This window comes from Bombina bombina, chromosome 6 (assembly GCF_027579735.1).
Source record: "Bombina bombina isolate aBomBom1 chromosome 6, aBomBom1.pri, whole genome shotgun sequence".
Lineage (NCBI taxonomy): Eukaryota > Metazoa > Chordata > Amphibia > Anura > Bombinatoridae > Bombina > Bombina bombina.
Window position 1 is genome coordinate 172,891,309 of NC_069504.1, and position 22,990 is coordinate 172,914,298.

At 35.5% G+C, this 22,990-nt stretch overlaps 1 protein-coding gene across 1 annotated transcript in view; it reads right to left on the bottom strand.

The window, feature by feature from the left end:
* KCND2 (potassium voltage-gated channel subfamily D member 2) overlaps window positions 1–22,990 on the bottom strand; it is an 814,746-nt gene that overhangs the window by 582,217 nt on the left and 209,539 nt on the right. The window lies entirely within an intron of this gene.

The following is a 22,990-nucleotide window of genomic DNA, read 5'->3' on the forward strand; positions in this document are numbered from 1 at the left end:
GGACAATCCAATCTTAAAAGAACTCATCCTGATTTGTTAGAGCATACAATGTTTGCATTACTAACAGATAATTATGGCCATGATTAAAAGTGGAGTCTAACGAGTTTCCCTACTAACGCAACCCTGTAAAACAAATAGATCACAGTGTAGTATTACAGGTGGATGATAAAAAGATTTACCAGAGATTCTTGAAAAACAACTCAAGTGCAGCACAAAATAGTTCTGAAAAATGTAGCACTTTTGTAGAACTTAAGTTTTAAAGTTACAGTCTACTCCAGAATTTATTTAAAATATCTAGATTGTAAATGCCCACGGGAATAGGGCCCTCAATTCACCATGTTTTTTTTTTCTGTAAAATGTTGTCGTATTGTTTCTCCATTGTACTGTTATCCTTGTACCCATGGGCAGCGCTGCGGAATCTGTTGGCGCTTTATAAATAAAGAATAATAATAATAATAAAAAGATAGAAAATACCTTTATTACCCATTCCCCAGTTTTGCATAACGAACACAGTTTTATTAAAAAAAAGTTTACCTCTGTGATTACCGTGTATCTAAGCCTCTGCAGACTGCCCCTTATTTCAGTTCTTTTGATAGACTTGCATTTTAGCCAACCAGTGTCGACTCAAAGGTAACTCCACAGGAGTGAGCACAATGTTATCTATATGGCACACATAAACTAGTGCTGTCTAGCTATAAAAAAACTGTCAAATTGCACTGAGATAAGAGGCGGTCTTCAAGGGCTTAGAAATTAGTACATGAGCCTACCTAGCTTTTATTTTTCAACAAACAATACCAAGAGAATAAAGCAAATTAGATGATAAAAGTAAATTGGAAAGTTGTTTAACCCTTTAAGTGCTAATGACGGTTCTGAGCCGTCACAGAGTTTCTCACTCTCCCACCTTGAGGGAGATCTGGGGGCTCCTTACTGCTCCTACCCCGGCGATCGTGCCTGTAGAGTGACAGGCATCGCCGGGGCTTCACGTGATGCGCAGTGACGTCACGCGCAATTACGTGATGACGACACTGTGCAACTTTATTTATACTTAACAATGTTAAGTATAGGAGGAGGGGGCATGCGGCTTAGAAGCCTGTATCTCAGGCATCTAAGCAGCTACAGACCCCCAAGACCCATTGTTGAAAAGGTAATCACCTAACCTTTCCAACGGTGTAAGTCTTGGAGGTCTGTAAAAAAAAAAAAAGTTAAAAAAAAATGTTTTAAAAAATTTCAAAAATAAAAAAATAAAAATAAAATATTAGCACCCAGGTGGGAAATGGCTTAGCAGCCAAAGGGTTAAAATTGCATGCCCTGTCTGAATCACAAAAGTTTAAATTTGACTAGACTGTCCCTTTTAAGGCTAGAATAAATGCATAACAAAAATGCATTATATAATAAAATAAAGCAATGTTTTAATATAATTTTTATTTTAAAATAAAAAACATGTTTAATTAGCGATTTTATCGGGATTAAAGTGTATAGCAAGGTTTTGGACAGGGTGTATGGATTTATATATGTGTATGTATATGCATGTGTAGGTATGTGCATGTGTATGTATATGCATGTGTAGGTATGTGCATGTGTATGTATATGCATGTGTAGGTATGTGCATGTGTATGTATATGCATGTGTAGGTATGTGCATATGTATGTATATGCATGTGTAGGTATGTGCATGTGTATGTATATGCATGTGTAGGTATGTGCATATGTATGTATATGCATGTGTAGGTATGTGCATGTGTATGTATATGCATGTGTAGGTATGTACATGTGTATGTATATGCATGTGTAGGTATGTGCATGTGTATGTATATGCATGTGTAGGTATGTGCATGTGTATGTATATGCATGTGTAGGTATGTACATGTGTATGTATATGCATGTGTAGGTATGTGCATGTGTATTATATGCATGTGTAGGTATGTACATGTGTATGTATATGCATGTGTAGGTATGTACATGTGTATGTATATGCATGTGTAGGTATGTGCATGTGTATGTATATGCATGTGTAGGTATGTACATGTGTATGTATATGCATGTGTAGGTATGTACATGTGTATGTATATGCATGTGTAGGTATGTGCATGTGTATGTATATGCATGTGTAGGTATGTACATGTGTATGTATATGCATGTGTAGGTATGTGCATGTGTATGTATATGCATGTATAGGTATGTGCACACATACATATCTACACACACCTACACAAACATAGATAAAATAATATATACATACATAAAAAGTTGAACATACCTGACAATCATGGGTCATCTGCTTCCCCACCCCAACAAACTGGAATGCACTAAATACTAAAATATCAGAGTTAAACTATAGGTAAACTATGGGGGGGGGTGCAAAACTACTTTAGAGTTAAAAGTTTAACCATTAGTTTTATGGAGAGTTACATTTTGAATTTAATGACCCTTTTAAAGGTCCCACGTTCCATATTTAACAAGAACATTTTAATTGCAGAGTTTTTTTTTAAAGCCATTTTAGAGACTGAGAATTCCATTTGATGTTAACATTATAACTGGCCATATTTTAATCAAAAAAAGACTTCTATTGACATTTCTTGTAACTGATATTTAAATAGTAATTTAAAGGAATTATATGCCTTGCAAAAGCTAATAGAAATAGTGAAATAATTCAAAGTGAGTCATAGTTATGATTATTCAAATATATTACTGGAATAATAGAATCCCTGATATGAAGGGAATCTTTTAAATACACATTTTTGATTAACATAACTGCACTGATCATCAAAACGATGAAATATTGTTTAAGGCTCAGGGGCGATAAGATGACTTTTATCTATATTTATCATCTATATTTCTGCTGATAGGTTCATAAAACTCATGAATAAATGGGAAAAAATGTTCATTGCAAACATTTTCTTTATCTTATAGCATTTGCAAATGAATTGAGGCTGTCAATTTTTACTTAAATGTGTTCTACAGACTTCATAAATTGTTCCCAAATCCCTATAGCCTATTAAAAAAGAATGCCGAGCTAAATGCATACATTTGTTACTTGACCACATAAAGTGAAAATAAGTGAAGGATACCATTAACTAGTCTATAATATATATATATATATATATATACCACTCTTGGATTACAATATAACTAATTTTGACCCACCAAGTTCTTTACTATTGGAAAGCACTATAGAGTTTGCACACAAACACTCATTTGGTTAATAATCAGTCAAAGAACTCAAAATATTTTGGACACTTTCCCATTGCTCACCTTGGCCTTTTTATTTTTTTTAACACTTTTGGGCCAAATTACGAGTGGCACCTTAACAGTTCTGCACAAGCAAAAAGGGATTTATCACGTGTTTGCGCGCATTTGTTTTACCGCTCATATTACAAGTAGAAAATAAATGTGATCGCCAATCCTCCACCTGCATATCCTTCTGTATTGAGCATATTGATGATGAATCCGGCTTCCTCCAATTGTTGCGTGCCCCCCTAGGCGTCCATTTTTTTTTATTCTACAATTAAGACCTGTTTAAAGCTTCTGCCATGTGCAATGCCTGAAAGCATTCTACATATACATTTGATGTTACTATTCCTGTGCATGCATAGTTTATATGTTAATAAAAAAAAAATCTTTTTTATTTAATAAAAAAGTAAAAATAATATCACACGGACAAATAAAATCTGTATTCCTGCTCCCAGTGTGCATACGGATCTGGAGCCTCATAATAAAAAATTTACAAGGCAAATTTACTATATAACTCAATACAAATCAGGAACATTATGTTTTAGAATTTCAGATTAACAAATTGGTTCATTCTGTTTTTACTGTATCAAAATTTTGAATCTACAGGTACTAGATGTAAAGTTAAGGGTTTTCCAGAGATAAATGGAGAGTCAGAGTAAAAACAGTGGGCAAGATTACATTTACGGCAACGCCGTCTTTTGCGTTTTTTTTATCACATATACATTGCCGCATTTAAATGCAACGCATATATTTCACCCATCGCCCCGCAATTTTTACTCCCATAAGCAAACATATCACATATTCAGCGCAAGGACTTACGCGGCGAAAAATGAGACATTTTACTCCAGTTTCACCTCACCACACATAGGCAGACACAGCAAGCCTTTCGCTGAGTAAGAGGACCGTACCTCCTGTAACTGCCTGAAAATATTAACAAACACCTAATGCATGTGCAATATATATCTACCTGTCAACCGCCAACCCCCACTGCAATAGCTAATAAACGGCTAGATTACGAGTTGTGCGTTAGACTGAAAAAGCAGAGTTAACAGGTCCTAATGCTGCTTTTTCCCTACCACTGCTATTAGCTTGCAGGTTTAGGGGCACCGCAAACTTCTTTGGCCTTACCACAAAATGACTTACGTAAACTTCATAAAGACTTTTTTCAATGGGACTTCCATAGCGCTGATATTACGAGTCTGTCCTGGGAGGCCAAAAAGTGAGCGGTATACCCTCTACCTCCAAAATCCCTAATGCATTTAAAAGTCAGTAGTTAAGAGTTTTATGGTACAACGCCGTAACATAAAACTCATAACTAAAGTGCTAAAAAGTACACTAACACCCATAAACTACCTATTAACCCCTAAACCGTGGCCCTCCCGCATCACAAACACTAAAATAAATTTTTTAACCCCTAATCTGCCACTCTGGACATCGCCGCAACTATAATAAACATATTAACCCCTAAACCGCTGCACTCCCGCCTCGTAAACACTAGTTAAATAATATTAACCCCTAATCAGCCGCCCCAATGTCACCACAACTATACTAAATGTATTAACCCCTAAACCTAAGTCTAACCCTAACCCTAACACCCCCTAACAAATATAATTATAATAAATCTAAATAAAAATTACTATCATTACCTAACTAATTCCTATTTAAAACTAAATACTTACCTATAAAATAAACCCTAAGATAGCTACAATATAACGAATAGTTACATTGTAGCTATCTTAGGGTTTATTTTTATTTTACAGGCAAATTGTATTAGCTAGGTAGAATAGTTATTCAATAGTTATTAACTATTTAATAACTACCTAGCTAAAATAAATACAAAAGTACCTATAAAATAAAACCTAACCTAAGCTACAATAACACCTAACACCACACTATAATTAAATACATTAACTAAATTAACAATTAAATAAATTAAATTAAATTAGCTAAAGTAAAAAAAAAACAACACTAAATTACAGAAAATAAAAAAACAAATTACAAGATATTTAAACTAATAACACCTAATCTAATAGTCCTATCTAAATAAAAAGCCCCCCCCCCCAAAAAAAATAAAAAAAAACCTAGCCTAAACTAAACTATCAATAGCCCTTAAAAGGGCCTTTTGCTGAGCATTGCCCCAAAGAAATCAGCTCTTTTACATGTAAAAAAAAAATACAAACAACCCCCCAACAGTAAAACCCACCACCCACACAACCAACCCCCCAAATAAAAACCTAACTAAAAAACCTAAGCTCTCCGTTGCCCTGAAAAGGGCATTTGGATGGGCATTGACTTTAAAAGGGTATTTAGCTCTATTGCAGGCCCAAAGTCCTAACCTAAAAAATAAACCCACCCAATACACCCTTAAAAAAATCCTAACACTAACCCCCGAAGATTCAATTACTGGGTGAAGTCTTCATCCAAGCGGTAAGATGTCCTCTACGAAGCCGGCAGAAGTGGTCCTCCAGACGGGCAGAAGTGGTCCTCCAGATGGGCAGAAGTCAAGTCAAGAAATTAGACGCAGAGCATCCTCTTCATCCGATGGACTAACGACGAATGAAGGTACCTTTAAATGACATCATCCAAGATGGCGTTCCTTAGATTCCGATTAGCTGATATAATTCTATCAGCCAATCGGAATTAAGGTAGAAAAAATCCTATTGGCTGATGCAATCAGCCAATAGGATTGAACTTCAATCCTATTGGCTAATTGGATCAGCCAATAGGATTGAGCTTGCATTCTATTGGCTGTTCTAATCAGCCAATGGAATGCGAGCTCAATCCTATTGGCTGATTGAATCAGCCAATAGGATTGAAGTTCAGTCCTATTGGCTGATCCAATTAGCCAATAGGATTTTTTCTACATTAATTCCGATTTTCTGATAGAATTCTATCAGTCAATCGGAATCTAAGGGACGCCATCTTGGATGACGCCATTTAAAGGTACCTTCATTCGTCGTTAGTCCGTCGGATGAAGAGGATGCTCAGCGTTGGATGTCTTGAAGATGGACCCGCTCTGCGCCAGAAGACTGAAGAGAGAAGATGCCGTCTGGATGAAGACTTCTGCCCATCTGGAGGACCACTTCTGCCCATCTGGAGGACCACTTCTCCTGGCTTCATTGAGGACATCTTGCCGCTTGGATGAAGACTTCTCCCGGTAAAAGAATCTTCAGGTGTTAGTGTTAGGATTTTTTTAAGGGTGTATTGGGTGGGTTTATTTTTTAGGTTAGAGCTAAATGCCCAATAGAGCTAAATGCACTTTAAGGGCAATGCCCATCCAAATGCCCTTTTCAGGGCAATGGGGAGCTTAAGTTTTTTTAGTTAGGCATTTATTTGGGTGAGGTTGGGTGATGGGGTTTACTGTTGGGGGGATTGTTTGTATTTTTTTTTACAGGTAAAAGAGCTGATTTCTTTGGGGCAATGCCTCGCAAAAGGCCCTTTTAAGGGCTATTGATAGTTTAGTTTAGGCTAGGTTTTTTGTTACTTTGGGGGGCTTTTTTTTGATAGGACTATTAGATTAGGTGTAATTAGTTTAAATATCTTGTAATTTGTTTTTTATTTTCTGTAATATTGTGTTTTTTTTGTGATTTAGCTCATTTATTTAATTTATTTAATTGTATTTAATTTAGGTAATTTATTTAATTGTAGTGTAGTGATAGGTGTTAGTGTAACTTAGCTAACCTAAGTTACACTAATTTTATTTTATTTTAAAGGTAAATTTGAATTTATTTTAGCTAGGTAGTTATTAAATAGTAAATAACTATTTAGTAACTATTCTACCTAGTTAAAATAAATACAAACTTGCCTGTAAAATAAAAATAAAACCTAAGCTAGCTACAATGTAACTATTAGTTATATTGTAGCTAGCTTAGGGTTTATTTTATAGGTAAGTATTTAGTTTTAAATAGGAATTATTTAGGTAATAATAGTAATTTTTATTTAGATTTATTAAAATTATATTTAAGTTGGGGGGGGTTTCTTTTTTGTCGTGTCGTGTTGTGTCGTGTTGTGTCGTGTCGTATTGTGCTGTGTTTTGTTTCTCAGTTAGGAGGTCCGTATAGTTTGTACAGTGAGGTTTTCTTTCCCCCTACTCAGATGGGAAAATTTCAGAATGCTTAAATTGGAGTGGTTTTGAGACTCAACAACATAAGAATAAAGGAAAATATATGAATCACGACTAGATTGTTTATTTTTTATTTTTTTCCTTTTCCCAAAATTGGGGAATAGATATTGCATAGTTCTTTCTTCTTAAAAAATAGTATAAAAGCAGTAGTGTTTATAAAGAATGAAGGGCTCTGATGAACGATCAAGAAGTATAAGATCATTTAATAACTTACGGCTAGATTTGGAGTTTTGTCGGTAACGACCCGAAAAACTAACGCCGGCTTTTTTCTGGCCGCACCATAAAAATAACTCTGGTATTGAGAGTCCACAGAATGGCTGCGTTATGCTCCAAAAAAGGAGCGTAGAGCATTTTTAACGCAGCTTCAACTCTCGATACCAGAGTTGCTTACGCAAGCGGCCAGCCTCAAAAATGTGCTTGTGCACGATTCCCCCATAGGAAACAATGGAGCTGTTTGAGCTGAAAAAAAACCAAACACCTGCAAAAAAGCCGCGTTCAGCTCCTAACGCAGCCCCATTGTTTGCTATGTGGTAACCAGATTGAGCTTGCATTCTATTGGCTGTTCCGATCAGCCAATAGAATGCGAGCTCAATCTGATTGGCTGATTGGATCAGCCAATCGGATTGAACTTGATTCTGATTGGCTGATTCCATCAGCCAATCAGAATATTCCTACCTTAATTCCGATTGGCTGATAGAATCCGGAATTCGAGGGACGTCATCTTGGATGACGTCCCTTAAAGGAACCGTCATTCGGCTAGTAGGCGTCGGGAGAAGAGGATGTTCCGCGTCGGAGGTCTGCAAGATGGATCCGGAAGAAAGAAGATTGAAGATGCAGTTGATAGAAGACTTCATCCGGATCATGGACCTCTTCAGCTCCCGCTTGGATGAAGACTTCATCCGGATCATGGACCTCTTCAGCTCCCGCTTGGATGAAGACTTCAGCCGGATCATGGACCTCTTCAGCCCCCCGCTTGGGCTTGGATCAGGACATCGGAGGAGCTCTTCAGGACGGATCGGTGAACCTGGCAGGGTGAAGATAAGGTAGGAAGATCTTCAGGGGCTTAGTGTTAGGTTTATTTAAGGGGGGTTTGGGTTAGATTAGGGGTATGTGGGTGGTGGGTTGTAATGTTGGGGGGGTATTGTATGTTTTTTTTTACAGGCAAAAGAGCTGAATTATTTTGGGGCATGCCCCGCAAAGGGCCCTGTTCAGGGCTGGTAAGGTTAAAGAGCTTTGAACTTTAGTAATTTAGAATAGGGTAGGGCATTTTTTTATTTTGGGGGGCTTTGTTATTTTATTAGGGGGCTTAGAGTAGGTGTAATTAGTTTAAAATTGTTGTAATATTTTTCTTATGTTTGTAAATATTTTTTTATTTTTTGTAACTTAGTTCTTTTTTATTTTTGTACTTTAGCTAGTTTATTTAATTGTATTTATTTGTAGGAATTGTATTTAATTAATTTATTGATAGTGTAGTGTTAGGTTAATTGTAGGTAATTGTAGGTAGTTTATTTAATTAATTTATTGATAGTGTAGTGTTAGGTTTAATTGTAACTTAGGTTAGTATTTATTTTACAGGTAATTTTGTAATTATTTTAACTATTTTAGCTATTAAATAGTTCTTAACTATTTAATAGCTATTGTACCTGGTTAAAATAAATACAAAGTTACCTGTAAAATAAATATAAATCCTAAAATAGCTATAATATAATTATAATTTATATTGTAGCTATATTAGGATTTATTTTACAGGTAAGTATTTATCTTTAAATAGGAATAATTTATTTAATAAGAGTTAATTAATTTCGTTAGATGTAAATTATATTTAATTTAGGGGGGTGTTAGTGTTAGGGTTAGACTTAGCTTTAGGGGTTAATACATTTATTAGAGTAGCGGTGAGCTCCAGTCGGCAGATTAGGGGTTAATAATTGAAGTTAGGTGTCGGCGATGTTAGGGAGGGCAGATTAGGGGTTAATACTATTTATTATAGGGTTAGTGAGGCGGATTAGGGGTTAATAACTTTATTATAGTAGCGCTCAGGTCCGGTCGGCAGATTAGGGGTTAATAAGTGTAGGCAGGTGGAGGAGACGTTGAGGGGGGCAGATTAGGGGTTAATAAATATAATATAGGGGTCGGCGGTGTTAGGGGCAGCAGATTAGGGGTACATAAGGATAACGTAGGTGGCGGCGCATTGCGGTCGGCAGATTAGGGGTTAATAAGTGTAGGCAGATGGAGGCGACGTTGAGGGGGGCAGATTAGGGGTTAATAAATATAATATAGGGGTCGGCGGTGTTAGGGGGAGCAGATTAGGGGTACATAAGGATAACATAGGTGGCGGTCGGCAGATTAGGGGTTAAAAAATGTATTCGAGTGTCGGCGATGTGGGGGGACCTCGGTTTAGGGGTACATAGGTAGTTTATGGGTGTTAGTGTACTTTAGAGTACAGTAGTTAAGAGCTTTAGAAACCGGCGTTAGCCCAGAAAGCTCTTAACTACTGACTTTTTTCCTGCGGCTGGAGTTTTGTCGTTAGATGTCTAACGCTCACTTCAGAAACGACTCTAAATACCGGAGTTAGAAAAATCCCATTGAAAAGATAGGATACGCAATTGACGTAAGGGGATCTGCGGTATGGAAAAGTCGCGGCTGAAAAGTGAGCGTTAGACCCTATTTTGAGTGACTCCAAATACCGGCGGTAGCCTAAAACCAGCGTTAGGAGCCTCTAACGCTGGTTTTCACGGCTAACGCCAAACTCCAAATCTAGGTCTTAATTTGTTTCTTTTTCTTTTATTATGTATCTTACTTTGTTTGAAACTGTATTAATGGCCCTGCGTGGCGCATTTAAGAAATTATTTTGCTTTCTATATTTTGTTTTCCTCTTTAAAATGGTATTAATGGCCCTGCGTGGCGCAAAACAAGAAATATATTGTTGCTTGTGGTTATGCCATTTTCTTGATTGTTCTGTACACTACTGGCTATATATAAATAAATATAAAAAAAAATATATATATTTAAGTTAGGGGGTATTAGGGTTAGGGTTAGACTTAGTTTTAGGGGTTTATATTTAGAATAGTGGTTGAGACGTTGGGTGCGGCAGATTAGGGGTTAATAAGTGTAGGTAGGTTGCGGCGACATTGGGGGTGGCAGATTAGGGGTTAATAAATATAATGTAGGTGTTGGCGATGTTGGGGCAGCAGATTAGGGGTTAATATGTGTAAGATTAGGGGTGTTTAGACTCGGGGTTCATGTTAGGGTGTTAGGTGTAAACATAACTTTTATTTCCCCATAAGAATCATTGAGGCTGTGTTACTGAGTTTTACGCTGCTTTTTGGCAGGTGTTAGACTTTTTCTCAGCCGGCTCTCCCCATTAATGTCTATGGGGAAATCATGCACGAGCACGTACGACCAGCTCACCGCTGATTGAAGCAGCGCTGGTATTGAAGTGCGGTATGGAGCACAAGTTTGCTCTACGCTCACTTTTATGTCTTTTAACGCCGGTTTGGAAAAACCCGTAATACCAGCGCTGCAGGTCAGTGAGCGGTGAGAAAAAACTGCACATTAGCACCGCACAGCTCATAACGCAAAACTCGTAATCTGGCCGTAAGATAGCTACAATGTAACTATTAGTTTTATTGTAGCTAGATTAGGGTTTATTTTACAGGTAAGTATTTAGTTTTAAATAGGAATTATTTAGTTATTAATAGTAAGTTTTATTTAGAATTATTTTAATTATATTAAAGTTAGGGGGTGTTAGGGTTACATTAGGATTAGGGTTTCGCTAGGGGTAAATATATTTATTTAGTGTTAGTGATGTGGGAGGCCAGAGGTTTAATGGTTAACTTTAGTATAGTTGCGGCGGGCGACATTGGGGACGGCAGATTAGGGGTTAATAAATTTATGTAGGTTGCGTTGACGTTGGGGGTGGCAGATTAGGGGTTAATAAGTATAGGTAGGTGGCGACAACATTGGGGGCGACAGATTATGGGTTAATAAGTGTAATGTAGGTGTCGGCGATGTCGAGGGAGGCAGATTAGGGGTGTTTAGACTCAGGGTTTATGTTAGGGTGTTAGGTTTAAACATAAAAAAAAAATCCCCATAGAAATCAATGGGGCTGTGTTACGGAGCTTTACGCTCCACAATTGCAGGTGTTAGGCTTTTTATTAGCCGGCTCTCCCCATTGATGGGGAAATTATGCACGAGCACGTCAAAACTCTGTTTGTATTTGGGTGAGGTATGGAGCTCAACGCAACCATATCGCCCGCACAAGCAGTTTTTGCAAACCTGTAATTGCAGCGCTATGAAAGGTGAGCGGTGAAAATAACTTGCAAGTTATTAGAGAGCCAGCCATAACGCAAAACTCGTAATCTGGCTGTTAAATAGTAATCATGGTTATTTTACCTGCTCTCACCCAAAGCAGTCCTTAAAATCTGGCCTGTTGGAGAGGCCTGGGACAGGTTTTGAAAAAAATTCTCACATTTCTTTAAAGGCACATTAATTTCAAAATGCATTTCTCATAAAACATTTTATAATGTACTGTAAAAAGAGTTTGCAGTACATTTTATTATTTTTGTTTTGATTTCCACTGAATCTGGAATGAGTCATACTGTCTCCCTTCCATTTAAATTGATTCAGAACCCATAAAAAGTTCTACACAGTGATTCCTGGAGCAGTGGATCCATGTTTTTTTTATATTTATTTTTACTTTGAAACTGCTAATAATTCACTTTATTTATGTGAAGAAATATACATATTAATCCGCCCCCTGCCTGCCTTCATTGAGTGAGTTTTCTTTTTACCAAGATGACGTCTGGGCTGCTACACCAATAATTACTGTTGCCGCACGGCTCATCAAAAAAGAATTATGAGCTCCCGATGGCAAGAGGCATTCTTGCTAATGGAAGTATATTGCAAAAATTATTCAATTTAAAGCTTCAAGTTTGAATTTTCTTTCCCTATACCAATTAGTTTTGTTTATGTTTTGCACATAGCAAGAACATAGTTTATTTGCAGTACAAGAAAAAAAAAGCCAATCAGAAATAAATACAATAGTCTTTTACAGAAGATTAATGAGTCTTCCTTTATATATCTTATTTTTATAAAGACAGATATTAGGTAAAAGCATTATTTGCATCCACCTCATTTTGCTGACAGAAACAAAATACTGACACTCAATAAAGTGAGTAATTTCCCTATTCAATTAGTATGTTGGTCACAGACTATATATTTATTTACTTACAGCAGTGACAAATGATTCTCTTAGTGGTATGTATATTATTACTATTCTATCCAGCAAATAAAGAGCCTACTTTTCTTTTCAAGCACAATCTATTTGATGGAAATAACTAATTTTATATATACAATCACAGTCTCTTTACCTTAATTAAACTGTAGTGTATATAAGTGTATTACACAAGCAGGGCTCTATTCCAATCCAATATACACACCATGTAAAATGCTGCACACATTTTATTTTAATTTGAGGACCTTATTATTATTATTATTTATAAAGCGCCAGCAGATTCCGCATGGGTACAAGGATAAAAGTACAACGGAGAAACAATACAATAAAAGACAACATTTTACAGACAAATACAGGGGGAATTGAGGGCCCTATTCCCATGGGAACTTACAATCTAGATGGGTAGGAGGGTGGGAAACAGGAGGCTGGGACTGCAAATGCGAGAATGATATTAGTGAGGAGATAGATGAGGGCAACTGTTAGGTAAGTAAAGTTCATTTGTTAATGAGTCAGGAGATAAGTAGGGATTGGCGAATGTTTTGCAACATTCGAAAAATGAAACGAATTTTAACACATTCGTTCGTTCAAATCGAATTTTGAATGTTTACATAACATTCTAACATTCGATTTTTGAATGTTCGGTTTCGAATTTTACGATTACATTCGAAAATATTAGTTTTGAAAAATTTGAATTTATATTTTTAATAGTATTTCTAATGCATTCTTTAAATGTAATATTCAAATTATGCAATATTCTATATAGAAACATTCGAAATTATATATTTGTATCTATTATGTATCAATTTACTAGATTCCCTCCCTACCACATGAACTATTGAACTTCTGAATAGTATTTGTTAAATAGAATGTTAAATTCGAAATTTCGAATGTGGACATGCGCTATAATTATAAACATTCGAATTTGAAAGTGACATTCGAAAACTGTAAATAGCATTCTATTATAGAATTTTTAAGAATATTCGTTTTTATCAACATTCGGATTTATAATTCAAATTTTGGTAATAACATTCGTTCTAACATTCGAATTCGGAAATTTACACATTCGCCCATCCCTAGTGATAAGCTTCCCTGAACAAAAAGGTCTTTAGGGAATGTTTAAAGGAGGAGAGGTTAGGTAAAAGTCTGACAGCTCGAGGAAGTACGTTCCAGAGGGTTGCTGCTGCACGAGAGAAGTCCTGTAGTCTAGCATGAGAGGAGGTGATGGTAGAGGATGCAAGGAGCAGGTCATTGTTGGATCTTAGGGGGCGGGCTGGAGTATATTTGTTGAAGAGTGAGGACAGGTAGGGTGGGGCAGCATTGGTGAAGGCTTTGTAGGTCAGGGTGATAATTTTGAATTTAACTCTGCTGTGAATGGGGAGCCAGTGAAGGGACTCACAGAGAGGTGCAGCAGAAACAGAGCGTCGAGAGAGGTGGATTAGCCTGGCAGATGCATTTAGGATGGTTTGAAGGGGAGAGAGACGAGAAAGGATTCTAATGCAATATAAAAATACAGCTCAGATTACAATTTTAAACTATTAAATTTGTACACTGCTAAAATACAATTACCAGAATATCCATTTATGATAGCAATTATGTGTTAGGGCATTTACCAAATGATAATTATAAGATTAAGCAAAATTATATGAAATTGTTTATAGCCTTCATGATTACTTGAAACTATTGGTTAAGTGAAAACACTATTCAAACACATTAGGCAGTCATAATGGCGTGAATATAGTGTAACAGATTTCCTAAGAATAAAGTGAATCAGCATACACAAAGTTTATTTAGGGCTCAATGTACGAAGCAGCGAAAGCTGCTCCGGAGCCTTTGCAGGGCAGGTTCGCATATGCGAGCCTGCTTCCCGCAATGTAAGAAGCAGCGGTCATTAGAACACTGCTGCTTCCTACACCCTACGCCACCTCTTAGGTGGTGAAGCAAAATAACTGAGAGCACGCTCGCTCTCGGTGATTGACAGCCCCTTCAGTCGAGTGATTGGTTGCGCGATTGAAGGGGCGGGCATTACACACTCCGATGAGTGTGTAATGATACATACAGGCAAGCGTTCCGCTACCCATGTGTATCGGAGGCGGGCGGACAGCTTCGCGAGTTAAGAAGCTGTCCGCCCGCCTCTTAGTACATGGCGCCCTTAATAGCAATAATACAATTCTATGAAGCAAAGATAGTAACTGCAACAATTCAGGATATAAATATCAAAGAATAAAATCCTAACAAGCAATATAGCAATATCAGAAATATAAGCCCCAATAGGTAATAAGCAAATGTATACTTAGCTTGGATTAGTAGATAGTTAAACATACTCTAAGGATAAGGATTAAAGCAAAGAACACTTGATAGATAGAGGCTCATGCATGATCTAATGCAGTGTTTCTCAACAGCACTCATTAAGTACCACCAACAGTCCAGGTTTTCATTACAGCTGAACTAGTGCTCAGTAGGGATGGGCGAATGTTTCTAATAATTCGAAATTTAAAACAAATTTTTATACATTCATTCGTTCGAATCGAATTTCGAATGTTTATATAACATTCTAACATTCTATTTTCGAATTTATATTTTAAAAATTTTCAATTAAATTCGTAAATATTCGTTAGAATAATAGGAAGTTTAGCTATGTATTTATTCAATTTCTAAATGTAATATTCGAATTCGAATGTGACATTCAAATTCGAAATAGTATTTCTAGTCTAATAAGTGTTTTTTAACTGTGACATTCAAATCGAAATAGTATTTCTAGTCTAAAACTGTGTTTAATAAATGTGATATTCGATTCAAATGTGACATTCAAATTCGAAATATTATTTCTAGTCTAATACTGTGTTTAATAAATGTAATATTCAAATTTGAATGTGATATTCGGTTCAAATGTGATATTCGAATTCGAATGTGACATTCGAAAACTGTAAATAACATTCGAAAATCGAATTTTTAAGAATATTGTTTCTAACATTCTACAATTTCTACAATAACATTCGTTCTAACATTCAAATTCGAATATAAACACATTCGCCCATCCCTAGTGCTCAGGTGAAATAATCAGCTGATTGCTGAGAGCAGGTTAGTAACCATGGTTACTGATCAGCTGAATACTCACCTGTGCACTGGTTCAGCTAAAATGAAAACCTGGACTGTTGGCGGTACTTGAGGACCGCAATCAGAAATAATGATCTAATGCATGTGGTGCTCCCAAAAAGAAATTTCATGTTTTCATCTCCTATCTTTTATATTTTTTTTTTACAAAAGTATACACTTCTCTACATGTGATCGCACTTTGCTGCTACATTAGCTGTTAAGTACAAGAAAGAAAAAAAAAACTAAAAGAAGAACATTTCATTTTGTTTTGCTAAAAAATTTCACTGAAAAGAGAAAGTAGTCAGTTTCTTTTGCACTAACTTAAAGGGACACTCAATCAAAATTAAATTTTCATGATTCAGATAGAGCATGCCATTTTACACAACTTTCCAATTTACTTCCATTATCTAAATGTGCACAGTCTTTTTATATTTAAACTTTTTGAGTCACCAGCTTCTACTGAGCATGTGCAAGAATAAGTGTGTATGCATTTGTGAATGGCTGATGGCTGTCACATGGTACGTGTATGCATTTGTGAATGGCTGATGGCTGTCACATGGTACGTGTATGCATTTGTGAATGACTGATGGCTGTCACATGGTACAGGGGAGTGTAAAAAGACATAACTTTTAAAATTGTCGGAAAAAAATCTACTACTCATTTGGAGTTCAGACTAAGTGCTATGGCATTGTGTTGTTATCTTGCGTTTGTTGATTAAGCAAATCTACTGTGTTGACTGGTCTTTTAAAAGGACAAAAAAAAACAATTTTATTTTCATGATACAGATAGAGCATGCGATTTTTTAACAGTCTTCTACTTTACTTCTATTGTCAAATTTTCTTCATTTTCTTGGTATCTTGTTGAAAAGCAGGGAGGTAATCTCAGGAGCATGCACCTGACTAGAGTATTATATGGCAACAGTTTTGCAAGAATATTAACCATATGCAATAACACTAGATGGCAGCACTATTTCCTGTCATGTACTGCTCCAGACATCTACCCAGGTATCTCTTCAACAAAGAATAACAAGAACAAAGCAAATATGATAATATAAGTGAATTGGAAAGTAGTTTTTTTTAAATTATAAGCTCTGTGTGAATCCCTTTAAAGTGATGGTAAACTCTCCCCTTTTTAAAATCGGATCTGGAACGTAAGCGCTATTTTAGATGGAGTTGTATTCATCATGTGCAATGAAGATGCGCTATAACTTAGTTATTAATATAGATATGAAATTCAAATACCCCACGTTACACCACCCACTTCAAAAGTCAATTTTCCTGTCAGCTAAATTATTGAATTACTCTCCAATCAATGCTCTAGCTACAACAAAAGTGCCATATGGGGAGAGCGCTGATTGGACAACAATTCAATCTGTTAGCTCACAGAAAACTCTACTTTTGAAGTGGGCGGAGGAGCATGCAGTATTTGAATTTCATATCTATATTAAAAAACATGTTATACTGCATCTTCATTACAGCTAATGAATTAAACTCCATCTAAAATAGCGCTTACATTCCAGATCTGATTTTAAAAAGGGGAGAGTTTACCATCACTTTAAAAAAAACATTATCCTTTTTATCTGATACAAAGTATCATGTTAACGTATTACTCCCTATTATAATCATCAATATTTAATCAATATTCCACAATGTTTTACACTGGCATTGATAGCTCATATTTTATGGAAAACCCCATACAATAAAAGCTTGCCTCTAATTATAATAATATATATAATTATAATAATAATTTCCATTATATCATATTTGAATTTGATGAGCTTATGTCAGTTTTTCTATTGGAGTGCCATTGAACATGGGGTTCAAAATCACTGTAAACATAGATTATTTCATTATTATTTTTGGTACAAAGTATGGAACCATTCAAGATCACTTCAACCTAGTTTATTAAAAGACCATTAAATACAGTAGAATTGCATAATCAACAAATGCATAATAAAAATACAATGCAATTGCACTTAGTTCATTTTAAATGAGTAGTGGATTTTTTTCTGACAAATTCAAAAGTTTGTGCTATTTTCCTTTCCCTGTATCATGTGACAGCCATCAGGCAAAATTTTAGTACACTCGCAGTAAAACGGTGCGTCAGAAAACCTACATGTAACAATACTGTACACATTTTAATAATGGAAGAGAATTGGATAGATGTTTACAATTGTGTACTCTATCGGAATCATCAAGGTTTAATTTAGACTTGAGTGTTCCTTTAATGGCTTAGCTGCCATAGATCTTAAAGGCTGTTGTAACTAAGGTACATTCACATACTAAATAAATTTAATTAGAGATGTAGCCAAGAAGTGTTTACATTTTAAAAGCTTGAGTGCTCTTTGCCAACTATCAGTGATGTATGTTAATATATCAAATAAATCAAGTTAAAAAATAATCCTGAACATAACTCATGAAAGCAGAAGAAATGCAATATGGTCGAGAGGGTTTCTAACATAACTAATGGAAAATGTATTTGATTGTGCAACTTTAAAATATGTCTTAAAGATTAAAAAATAACTTCTTTACAGTATGAAAATGCATACAGATGGATGACGTGTAAGGATGGGCAAATGTTTTGGAACTTTTGTTAAAAATATAAAATGTTGATGAATTTGTAAATATTGAGGGCTAGATTAAGACTGGTGCATTAACTGTTGCACAATAAGGGGTATTTCATGGCTCTTTGAGCATGTCGGAAATAGCGTATGTATTACGAATTGAACGTAAATGCGTTCGCTTGAGCACAATTGATTTTAACATGTGTCTGGTTAGCACAACTTCAGACCTAGGGTTAACTGTTATGCAAGACAAAAAAATGAAAAAAAACATCAAATATACAGATACAATCATAACACTGTCTGATAAAAAGTATTAATCAAAATACTGCATTAAAAAGAAATAAGGGTTCAAAGATATGAGGTCACAGGAGCTAGAAAAAAAGGCATGCTTTAACATACATTTACACTACATCTAGATATGTATATGTATGTATATATGTTTATATGTGTGTACAGATCTATTAATGTATTTATATGTGAATATATGTATTTACAGACACATTTGAACATATAAACAATAAAATAAACAATTATACATATATAGACATACATATTAGTAAACTGGAGCCCTTTGCATTAAAGTAGGTGAAAACATGTAAAATCATATATATGCAATATTATTTTTTAATAAAGTGTTTATGTATTTACTGTAACTATTTTACATTCCAATTCCAATTCGCATAAGGAAATATGTTCTAAGTATTTTTAAATAGATATTCCTATATATGTATCTGTATATAGGTATAACTATTTTTTAACCAAAAAATCCATCAGATATATAGAAATATTTCTTTATGAATAAATAGAAAATATTCTTCTATGTGAAAAACATTTGAATGTGAAATATTCATAATTCATGTCAGGTTTAATGCTCTTGAATAAACGTGGCTAGGATAGTGCGTGAGTACAATTTTTTTCAGTTTTTGGGCTCCATTAAAGTCTATGGGAGAAAACGTTAACGCGTTTGCGATATTCTAAGATATACTTTTTGTGTGTGTCAAGCTAGCGATTGTGCGCAAAGTTTTTACTTTCAACTCATAATCTCCTAGATTACGAGTTTTGAGCGCTATAGGGAAAGTAAAGAACGCAACAAAAGTTGTATTATTTTACCCCCTACAGCGCTGCCATTACAAGTTTAAAAAAAACCCGGCTTGTACGGGCGATATGGAGATTTTGAGCTCCATACCGCACCAAAAACAAGCAGTGTTTTGACATGCTCGTGCACGCTTTCTCCATAGACATCAATGGGGAAAGCCGGCAAAAAAAAAGCCTAACACCTGTGATCGCGGAAACAAAAGCTCCGTAACGCAGCCCTATTGATGTCTATGGGGAAAAAGAAAATACAGTTTAAAAAACCTAACATAAACCCCGAGTCTAAACACCCCTAATCTGATGCCCCAGACATCACCGACGCCTGCCTAAAGTTATTAACCCTTAATCTGCTCCTCCCGATATCGTCGCCATATAAATAAATTATTAACCCCTAATGTGCAGCTCCCGATATCGCCGCCACTATACTAAAGTTATTAACCCATATTCTGCCATACCCCAACATCGCCGTAACTATATTAAAGTTATTAACCCTTATTCTGCCGCTCCCCAACATCGCTGCAACTAAATAAAGTTATTAACCCCTAAACCTCTGGCGTCCCACATCACTACCACTAAATAAACCTATTAACCCCTAAACCGCCAGCCCCCCACATTGCAACATCCTAAATTACTATTAACCCCTAACCCTAATGTAACCCTAACCCTAACACCCCCTAACTTTAACATAATTAAAATAGAGCTAAATTAAATGTACAATTATTAACTAAATAAACCTACTAACCCCTAAGCCGCCAGCCCCCCACATCGCAACAACCTAAATTAAACTATATTAACCCCTAACGTAACCCTAACCCTAACGCAACCCTAACCCTAACACCCCCTAACTTTAACATAATTAAAATAGAGCTAAATTAAACTTACAATTATTAACTAAATAAACCTATTAACCCCTAAACCGCCAGCCCCCCACATCGCAACAACCTAAATTAAACTATATTAACCCCTAAACCTAACCCTAACGTAACCCTAATCCTAACCCTACACCTAACCCTAACCCTAACACCCCCTAACTTTAGCATAATGAAATTAGATCTAAATTAAATTTACAATTATTAACTAAATAATTACTATTTAAAACTAAATACTTACCTGTGAAATAAAACCTAAGGTAGCTACAATATAACTAATAGTTACATTGTAGCTAGCGTAGGTTTTATTTTTATTTCACAGGTAAGTTTGTATTTATTTTAACTAGGTAGACTAGTTAGTAAATAGTTATTAACTATTTACTAACTACCTAGCTAAAATAAATACAAACTTACCTGTGAAATAAAACCTAACCTGCCTTACACTAAAACCTAACATTACAAAAAATAAAAAACCTACCATTACAAAAAATAAAAAAACCTACCATTACAAAAACAAACAAATGGAATTATCCAAAAAAATAAAGATTATGCCTAATACCCTTTTTAAAAAAAACATACCCCAAAAGAAAAAAAAGCCTACTTTAGAATAAACTACCAATGCCTTTTGTAGGGCATTGCCCTGAGTTAAACAGCTCTTTTGCTCCAAAAAAAAATACAACCCCCCCTAACACTATACAAACCCCCACCCCCAAAATGACCAAGGACCCTTAAAAGGGCCTTTTGGGGGGCCCTTAAAAGGGTCTTTTGTAGGGCATTGTCCTGAGTTAAACAGCTCTTTTGCTCCCTAAAAAAATACAAACCACCACACCCCAAACTACCATGGGCCCTTAAAAGGGACTTTTGTAGGGCATTGCCCTGAGTTAAGCAGCTCTTTTGCTAAAAAAAAAAAAAACCTACCCCCTAAAAATATACATTACACAAAATAACAAAAAAATGATCAAAAATAAAAAATATTATTCCTATTCTAATACCCATTAAAAAAACACCCCAAAATAAAAACCTAATCTAGAATAAACTACCAATGGCCCTTAAAGGGGCCTTTTGTAGGGCATTGCCCTAAAGATAGCAGCTCTTTTATTGAATTTTTTTTTACAAAGACCCACTAACATTACAAACCCCCACCCCCCAAACCCACAAAATAAAAAAACTATCTAAAAAAAAACCTAAGCTACCCATTGCCCTGAAAAGGGCATTTGTATGGGCATTGCCATTTAAAGGGCATTTAGCTCTTTTACATGCCCAAATCCTAAACAAAAAACAAAAAAAATACAATACAAATGCTCTTTTCAGGGCAATGGGTAGCTTAGGTTTTTTTTAGATTTTTTTTGGGAGGGTTGGTTGGGTGGTGGGTTTTACTGTTGGGGGGGGTCTTTGTGGTAAAAGAGTTGATATCTTTGGGGCAATGCCCCACAAAAGGCCCTTTTAAGGGCCATTGGTAGTTTTTTGTAGGCTAGGTTTTTTTTTATTTTGGATTGGCTTTTTTATTTTGATAGTGATTTTAGATTAGGTGCAATTCATGTTTATTTTGGATAATTTATTTTTTTATTTTTTATAATTTAGTGTTTGTTATTTCTTGTAACAGTATTTTTTATTTTTTGTAATTAGATACTTTGTAATTTTTAGAGTAGTATTAGGATTATTTTAAATGAGTAATTTAGTTAAATTTAATTGGTAGTTAGTTTAATTTTAGTTTAATAATTATATTAGTTTAATTGTTAGTTTAAACTTAGTTTTTTTTAATTTGACAGGTAAGTTTTAATTTAATTTAAGATAGGGAAATTGTAATTTTAATATAAAGTAAGGGTTATGGTTAGGTTTAGGGGTTACTAGTTTAAATTAGTTTATTGCGATGTGGGGGGGCTTTCGGTTTAGGGGTTAATAGTTTAATTAATATATTTAATTGTGGGGGCTTTCGTTTTAGGGGTTAATAGGTTTATTATAGTGGCGACGGTGTGGGGCTTAATAACTTTAGTATAGTCGGAGCGATGTGGACGGACAGCAGATTAGGGGTTAATAATATTTAAATAGTGTTTGCAATGCAGAAGGGCAGCGGTTTAGGGATGAATAAGTTTATTATAGTGGTGACGATGTTGGGGAGCGGTGGAATAGGGGTTAATAAATTTTATTAAGTGGCGGCGATATCGGGAGCGGCAGATTAGGGGTTAAAAACTTTAAAACAGTGTTTGCGATGCAGGAGGAACTCAGTTTAGGGGTTAATAGGTAGTTTATGGCTGTTAGTGTACTTTTTAACACTTTAGTTATGAGTTTTATGTTACAGCTTTGCAGCGTAAAACTCATAACTACTGACTTTAGATGGTGGTACAAATCTTTTCATTTTAGGCTGTAATGCTCACTTTTTAGCCTCACCGCAAAACGTGTTATACCGGCGCTATGGGAATCCCATGAAAAAGCTTAATTTTTAGGAGTGCGGTACTGACGTTGCATTACAGGCTAAAAGGCTTGCTGTACACCTATACCGACAAGACTTGTAATGGCTGCATTAGGGAAAATTATGCGTTATGGGCCACAATGCTGCTGTTTGACTCATAACGCAAAACTCATGATCTAGGTGAATAAGAGCACAACCTGGCACACACATAAAGCCTTCCGACTAGTGAAGTTAACGAAGGAGGGGCTGAATAGCGCGCCACTCGTAATCTAGCCCTGAATGTTTACACAGCAATCAACAATAAAGTTAATATTTCCCTTTATCAAATTATTATCCATCTTTCTAACCTAGCATTTAAATATTTTGGCATTAACATG